The following is an 8,512-nucleotide window of genomic DNA, read 5'->3' on the forward strand; positions in this document are numbered from 1 at the left end:
AGCGGAATGGAAGTCTCCACCATGATGCCATCCCTACAAGCTTTCCCCCCATTTTATCAGGCCAAAGGCCCATCTAACCCAGCTTCCTGTTCTCATAGTGGCCACCCAGAGGCCCGCTAGCAGGATCTGAGCACAAGAACCCTCTCCCCTCCTGCAGCTTCCAGCAACTGGTATTCAGAAGCATTGCTGTCTATGGCAAATGGAAGCAGAATGCAATGATTGCAGCTAGCAAGCATTGCCTTCCACAAATTTGCCCAACCTTCTTTTGAAGCCATCTAAATTGGTGGTCATCAATTCCATAGTTTAACTATTTGGTATCAAGAGCCCTGCTGGATCAGGCCAGCCACCTAAGTCCAGCATCCTTAAAGTGGACAATCTCTTATGGGAAGTTTGAAAGCTGGATATGAATGCAACAGAAATTTTTCCTACCTGTGATTCCAAACAACTGGTATTCAGAGGCATGTTGCCTCCAACAGTGGAGGGAAAGCATCAGAGAAGTACCTACAATTTTGGCATTTATGCACCAGCTTAGACCTCACCTAACCACCCAGGCTTCCCCCCCACCCCAAAAAGAGCAATCCAGCTATGCAGATGTATACAACTGATCTGCTGATGGATTTCCTGACTTGTTTTATGAAAGCAATTTTATTCTTGATTTCATGCTGTTCACTGCCACGATGTCCTTTTTCTTAACTTTGGCAGTTCAGAATTTCCCCCCCAAACGCATCAATAAATAAATGCACTAAATAAATGAGCCCATCAAGGAGTTTATTATTATCCATATTGCAGATTGGGGGAGGAGGGGGTAAAGAGAGGGAGAATGGCTTGACTAGGCAGAGGCAAGATTCAGACTCTGCAAAGCTTAGGCGCAAGCTATCTGAAGGACCGTATTCTCCAAGAACCACCTGGCCAGGCTCTGATATCTCTGGCAGAGGCCCTTCTCTCGATCCTGCCACCTTCACAGGCACGCGTAGTGGGGATGCAGAATAGGGCCTTCTCGGTGGCTGCTCCCAGACAACTTTGGAACTCCCTTCCTAGAGAAGATAGACTGGCTCCTTCCTTCCTTGCTGTCCTTCCACTGGCAGGTTATATTCCTGCGGGCTTTTGGGAACTGACTGGTTTTTTTAAATAGTGTTGTGCTGTTTTTACAATCTATATTTTAAAATAGATGTGTTTTTATATTGTTTTAATTGTTTCAGAGCTCAATTACTTTTTAACTTATTGTCTTTTTTTCTGTTTTTAGCTTTCTTATTTTACTTGAGTTGTTTTAGTTTGTGTAAGCTGCCTTGAATCCCAGTGTGGGGAAAAGGCGGGATATAATTATAATAATTCATGATTTCATGCTGTAATCATTTTTAATTAGCTGTGGTGGCAGAGATTTTTTTTTTGTAAATACAGTGAGTCCAGAACTTACGCTCAATTTATGTACACGATGGCAATCTTATGTGGGAGGGAGGAATGAATAAGTAAGTAAATGGAGAGCCCATTGTCCCCTGCTCTCCATTTATTGATTTTTTCCTTACCTGGGCACCCAGCTCTGGGAAAGTTGCAAGAGGGTCCTGGGAACTTACAAAGTCCTTGTGTATCCTTCTTGGAGGCCAGTATGCAAACCTCCACCTCTCAGGACAGCGGTTCCTGACTTTGCAAAATTTTGCCTTTGCGTACGGAGCCCCAGAACAGAACCCTCAAGTACATGGCAGGCCAACCATAAACAGACTAATGAAATTAGCCCATCAGGGAATTCAATATTGTTATTCTCCATACTACAGATTGTGTTGGGGGGCAAGTAGTGAGAGCCAATGGTGGTGCAGAGAATGGCTTGGCTAAAGTGACAGAAAACAATCAAACCTGGAACTTCCCAGTTCATAGATCAGTGTTTTAACCATTGTGCTGCAACAGTGACCAGTGGCGTAGCGTGGGTTGTCAGCACCCAGGGGCAAGGCAAGTAATTTGCGCCCCCTAACCCGTGGATTTGCGCCCCCTAACCCATGGATTTTAGCACTCGAGTCTCTTCCACTAAATTAGTTAAAGAAACCCTTACCCCCTAAGCACATGTATTGTTTGCAGTGAGAGTGAGTGAGCCAGGTAGGGGCAGAGAGCTGCGAGTGCGAGCGCGCGCCCCCCAGATGTTGCGCCCGGTGCGAGCGGTCCCCCCTGCACCCCCCACGCTACACCACTGACAGTGACTCCAACGAAAGGCCAGGTAAACAGGCAGTGATAGCAAGGTTAAGCAGCGGCCGAGCCAGGATGTTCTGAGGTTCAGCCAAGGCCGCTCCCTCCAAGGGCGTGGGCACTGGCAGATGCCCAATGATTCTGACCCCTGCCGCCAGCCCTATTCGGAGGAACCATGGGAGTTCCCGGAACTCAGTCTGTAAACCAGTGGGGTTAAGGACAAATTATTTGCTCAGCGAACTTCCTGGTCTCCCACATCCTGTGCTGCACGAGGATGTGTGTTTTGCAAACCAAAGCCAGCTCACTGCCCATGGAAACCTCCACAGTTGCATCATTTTATTCCGGCCCTTGATTTCCGCAAAAACTCTGATCACACTGGGCTCCCAGCCAAGCCCTCGAAATAGAAAAAAGGGAGAAGCAAGGGGAGATTAGCTTGCCAGTAATTGTAAAACTGTACAAACACCACAGGAGTCTTTCGGATATTCATACACCATCAGCCGACCTTCAGTACAGTTACCCCTTTCCCTTTCGCACAGAGTTGAGAAGCCAGCAGGCCCCCAGGCATGAAAAACAGTTGCAGTTGACACATATTGGATTTTGCTCTTTTTAAAAAATAAATAGAAAGCATCCACTCAAAATAGTTCTTTCAGGAATGCAGATGAAAGGTGCTGTCAACATAGCAGTGACTGGCAACTGCAGCATTTTCTCCTCTTTACAAATAGCCTGTGAAGCAGCTCTCTCTTTATGCCCATTTTACAAAGCGGGGCAGCTGAGGCTGGGGAATGACATTGGCTGTGCACCCACAACATGCATTTACACAGTATGCACCCACTCACCCAAGGAATTCTGGGAACTGTAGTTTAAGAGTGCTAGGCGTTGTTGATCTGCAGGGGGTTAACTACAACCCCCAGAATTCATTGGAGGAAGCTCATGTGCTTTAATTGTATGATGTGTACATTGTCCGTAGCAAAGGGCTGTCCCATGGGAGATGGTGCAAGTTGGTGGCCATTGCTGCCTCCTGCACAAGGGAGTTCCACAGTTTAACAATGCACTTTCTTTTGCTTGCCCCTTGCAAAACAGAGAAAGTTGAGGCTTGTGGACTTGCCTAGAGCTGCCCAGTGGCCTCCTTGTGATGGAGCTGAGGTTTCGGCTCAGGAGACAGAGTTCCAGCTCACACTTTGAATCATAACGTACACACACACATATAGTCAGTGCTGGCAGAATATCCAAGAAGAAGCCTCCTCTCACTGCTCTGGACCAATTTTAGCCTATAGTCCAGGGGTAGGCAACCTAAGGCCCGGGGGCCACATGCTGCCCAATCGTCTTCTCAATCCGGCCTGCGGACAGTCCGGGAATCAGCGTGATTTTACATGAGTAGAATGTGTTCTTTTATTTAAAATGCCTCCCTGGGTTGTTTGTGGGGCCTGCCTGGCATTTTTACATGAGCAGAATGTATGCTTTTATTTAAAATGCATCTCTGGGTTATTTGTGGGGCATAGGAATTCGTTCATTTCCCCCCCCCCAAATAAAATATAGTCCGGCCCACCACATGGTCTGAGGGACAGTGGACCGGCCCATGGCTGAAATAGGTTGCTGACCCCTGCTATAGTCATTTGGGCTGCGGAGGCTGCCTGGGTGAATGGAGACACTGCCCCACTAATCTATGCCTGCCTTCTTAATTTACAAGCAGTCTAGTGGGTGGCCCAGGCCCTGGCTGTCGACTTCCTCCTCCTCCTCAGTTTCAGTGTTGCCCCTTGTAGAACTCATCATGGAGGCAAAACTAGAATCAGCTGGCTCAGCCTGTCATTGCCTCTGGCGCCACCTACTGTTAGGCTTCCTGCCTTGCACCCTACCAACCCACTGCTGCTTTCAAGCCTCGAATGATCTCACCATGTTTTCTATCCTCTATCACCTTTATCAACACACACACACACACATGCACACCAAGTGGTTTCCTCTACTTCCAGCAGGCTGTACTGCCAAACGTTACAGTGCAGACTTGGCACATCAGAACAGTCTCAGGAGAGGACGCTTGAGCATCCTCCTTGGCAAACCCAAGGTGCGTTTAGACGCCAACAGGAGACTCTCATGTCCAAAGCCCACATCAGAGGCTGGTAAGTCAGGGTTATCACTAGGTGGGGCAGGGGAGAAGAGAAAGAGGTCAGCTCCCCATTAAGGGCATTCCAAAACCTTCTCTCCTCCACATTACTGGTGCAGTAGGTAGAGTGCCAGAACCAGACCAAGGAGGACCAGGGTTCAAATCCCCACTTGGCCATGAAGCTCAGGCCAGTCAAGGTACAAGTTGTTAGTCCCACATAAATTTATTTCAGCCTCTTTTCACCTTCAAAGTTGCTCAAGCAAGCTGCCGCAGTCTCGTAGCAGGGAGTTCCACAAGTGAGAGGAAGAGCCACCTAAGCCTGCCACCAATTGAATGAAGCCGATTGTCTTGCATGACAAGAGAGGGAACAAGGGCACATGGAAATTCCATTCAGTTATTGCAGAATGTCCTGCATGCTTTTCCCACTCCATACAACATGCCAAATCATCAGCTCTCGCAACTGTGCAGCCGTTGGCTGCAGAAGGGAGCCGGAATGCTATTGCTTCATCACGCAGCCTCATGCAGTTTCGAAAAAAGTGGGTGGGTGGAGGCAGAATTTGCCAGGGCACCTGGGAATAGAGCTAAAAACCATTAAGCTCTTCGCAGAGGTGGGTTGGCTGGTGAAACGCCACAGGCAGGGCCAGCTAAATAGTCAGCTTTTTTTAGCTAGTCTTTTTTGTTTTTTAATTGTTAGTCTTTTTAAGGTGTCACAAGACTCTTTGGCAGGGTTTCTCCCCTTCCAAACAATCAGCACAGACGTCGTTCTAGAAATGAAATAGCCAAAGTCTGCAACTGTACTTGATAATCAGATGATGCTAATATTCTTTACTTGGAATTTGCTGTTTTAACCCGCGTGCAACTGTACTTATTCTACATGCCTGTTTCATAGTTTTGCTTCTCATCTTTTATTTTTTATCTTTCATTGTGACCGTTCTCTCTGCATTATAAAATGAAATAAAAAAATATTTACCAAAATATTTTGGTAAAAGAAAGTGAAATAACTGTGAAAATGAACACCATCTATGCACAGACTGTCGGCCGTATTCCTACCTCCAAAAAAATTCACATGGCGGCCCCCAATCCCAAAATCTTAAATAGTCAGCATCTCCCCCTTGTATACATCATCTCCCAATCACCCCACTCCTATAGTTACTCTGGATTCTGCAGAGATGCAGTCAGCTGGAAGAAACTAGGGGGAAAGAAAGAGGATTTAAAAGCACTTTAAAGCACCGCACCAACGGCTGCAGCACGAACAGGAGAAAGCTTTGGAGCAGCGGTAATGGGCAACCTTCAACAGCAAGAGGTTTTGGGTTGCTGTTATCTGGGGGTGTTGACAGCAGCGTGTGTGTGTGTGGGGGGGTGGAATTCCAGGTGTTTAAACACCTGGACTGCAACACCAGCATTGAAATAATTTGATTTTCTCCCCACCTCAGCCCGACATATTCTGTTTCGTAAAAAGACGGCTTACTCATGAAAATGCTTATGCCTCTGAATTCCTTTAAATTAGCTGTTTGCTGCAACAGACTTGACATGGACCAGTTTACCTGCAAGATCACCTTACCATAATACCCATTCTGCATTTGTAAGAAATTGGTCTTTTAGTGTGGCAGCACTCACAGCACTCCCTGCCTATGAAATCAGGTAGACAGACACCTTCACTGTATTCTTTTCTGTGCCATCTGAATCTTATTTTTTAAATGTTTTAAACAGTTCTTTTTAACTCTTTTATTACTGACAATGTTGTTATTATTATTTTTGTAAACTGCTTTGAGATTGCTCAGTAATCCACTTCTTGTCCCTTTCTTTTCTGATATAGTTTGGAAAGACTTCCTCCAATTGCAAGAGCAATGCTTGGAGCAACTTATTTTTTAAAATAATAATAATCAAATCAAATATCCTTTATTAGGCATAGCAAACCACACATTATCAAACAGACACAGTATACAAATTATGCAAAATACAAGCTCAACATAACAAGGTTTGTCCCAGTCAGATCTTTAACTCCAGAGAAAATCAATTTGCATAAATAATACAATACAACCACTAAATCTGTTTAGAACGGCCCAGCCTTTCTACATGGACAGCACTCAAAAATTCGGCCACTATTAAAGGAATTTGATCATTACTGTCCGAAAGCAGGTTCTGAACTGTTGGTAGTGTAGAAGGCAGCCTATTTAGTTGTAAGGCCTCTAATAATTGTCTTCTGGCATAAATGCCAAAATCACAAGAAAAGAAAATATGCTCCAAAGTATCAGGTTCCTGTTTACTACATTTGCAGAGACGCTCTGATTCTGGGAGAGCTAAATATCTTCCTCTCACTATAATCGAGGGAAACATATTAAATCTGGCTAACATAAACATCCTGCACAATTAATGATTCTTCAGATTTGTCATGTGACAAACCTTTTTGAAATAATAATAATGAAGTTGCACAGCAGAGGTGGGGAACTGGATCCAGAGCCCTATTATGCCCCCTTCTACCTGCAGCTCAGATTTGACAGGTGCCTGATTAAGCCCACAGGCTAGAGATTATCAGCCTCTGATCTACAACAACAACAACAAAATTACAGGGGGTGGACTAGATGACCCTCCAGTTACCTTCCAACTCTATATTAGGGCTGGGCGATAACTGGTTTTCAATATCATGATATAGGTAAAGGTAAAGGTACCCCTGCCCATACGGGCCAGTCGTGTCCGACTCTGGGGTTGTGCGCCCATCTCACTCAAGAGGCCGGGGGCCAGCGCTGTCTGAAGACACTTCCGGGTCACGTGGCCAGCGTGACAAGCTGCATCTGGCGAGCCAGCGCAGCACACGGAAACGCCGTTTACCTTCCCGCTAGTAAGCGGTCCCTATTTATCTACTTGCACCCGGGGGTGCTTTCGAACTGCTAGGTTGGCAGGCGCTGGGACCCAACGACGGGAGCGCACCCCGCCACGGGGATTCGAACCGCCGACCTGACGATCGGCAAGCCCTAGGCGCTGAGGCTTTTACCCACAGCGCCACCCGCGTCAAGGAAGGAACTACACAGAGGCAAACAGGACAATGTCCTGGAAACTGATACTACTTAAGGATCTAAAACTGATAAATGAATTTTCTTCACATAGGCCGACTTTCCGGGCTGCTGAGGAGGCCTGCCAAGGTCGCTGTCTGTTCTGTGCACCCCCTTTGGGACCCAATCTCCCTCTGAAAAGCCTCTGGTGTGCCCAAAAGTGGAGCAAGCGGGACAATGGCAGCGCTGCCTCCCCGTTTTACCCGTGCATGGCGCCAGGAGGAGCAGCTCAGCATCACCCTGGGTGCTTGGCAGGCCAGCCGGCCTCCCCTTTGCCCCAGTCTCCCCTGCATGAAGATGAAAAGACAGGGGGGAAATTTAAAGGAACAACAATTAAGACATCAAATATCTCCTTCAAGGTTCCCCCACCTGCCACACATTTATGTAAAGGGGAGCAGAATCGGGAGCAAGGCGGATCTGGAAAAAATGTCTCTACACAGACCCAATCCCCCTTCAAAACTGGCCTGTTCTCCACTGGCTCCACTAGCACCTCCAAGATGAGAAAGAATACCCAGAAGGGCATATGTACCAATTGTTACGTCAGAGGAAATATTAGAGATACAAGGGGGGGGGGAAATTGACAGCATGTTTGAACTGATAAATGATATCAGTATTTGTAATTCTAAACAAATCCGTGGCTAGCGTATATGGTATATGGTTGTAACAATTAAGGATTGGAGGAGCCTAATACCTCTTCTAGGTGGGGAGTGGTGTTATGTATTAAGATTAGTTTCAGTTCTCACTCAGGGCCACCAGTATGCCAATGAAGGATTGAAAACTGTCGCTCACTGATTGGTTAGCTAGTTGTGAGTTGTTACTGTTACAAGTTGATGCTTTTGAATTATGGTGCTGGAGAGTCCCATGGACTGCAAGAAGATCAAACGTATCCATTCCTAAGGAAATCAGCCCTGAGTGCTCACTGGAAGGACAGATCATGAAGCTGAGGCTCCAATACTTTGGCCACCTCATGAGAAGAGAAGACTCCCTGGAAAAGACCCTGATGCTGGAAAAGATGGAGGGCACAAGGAGAAGGGGACAACAGAGGACGAGATGGTTGGACAGTGTTCTCCAAGCTACAAACATGAGTCTGACCAAACTGCGGGAGGCAGTGGAAGACAGGAGTGCCTGGCGTGCTCTGGTCCATGGGGTCACGAAGAGTCGGACACGACTAAACGACTAAACAACAACAACT

Source organism: Podarcis cretensis (assembly GCF_951804945.1).
Source record: "Podarcis cretensis genome assembly, chromosome: 8".
In the NCBI taxonomy this organism is placed as follows: domain Eukaryota; kingdom Metazoa; phylum Chordata; class Lepidosauria; order Squamata; family Lacertidae; genus Podarcis; species Podarcis cretensis.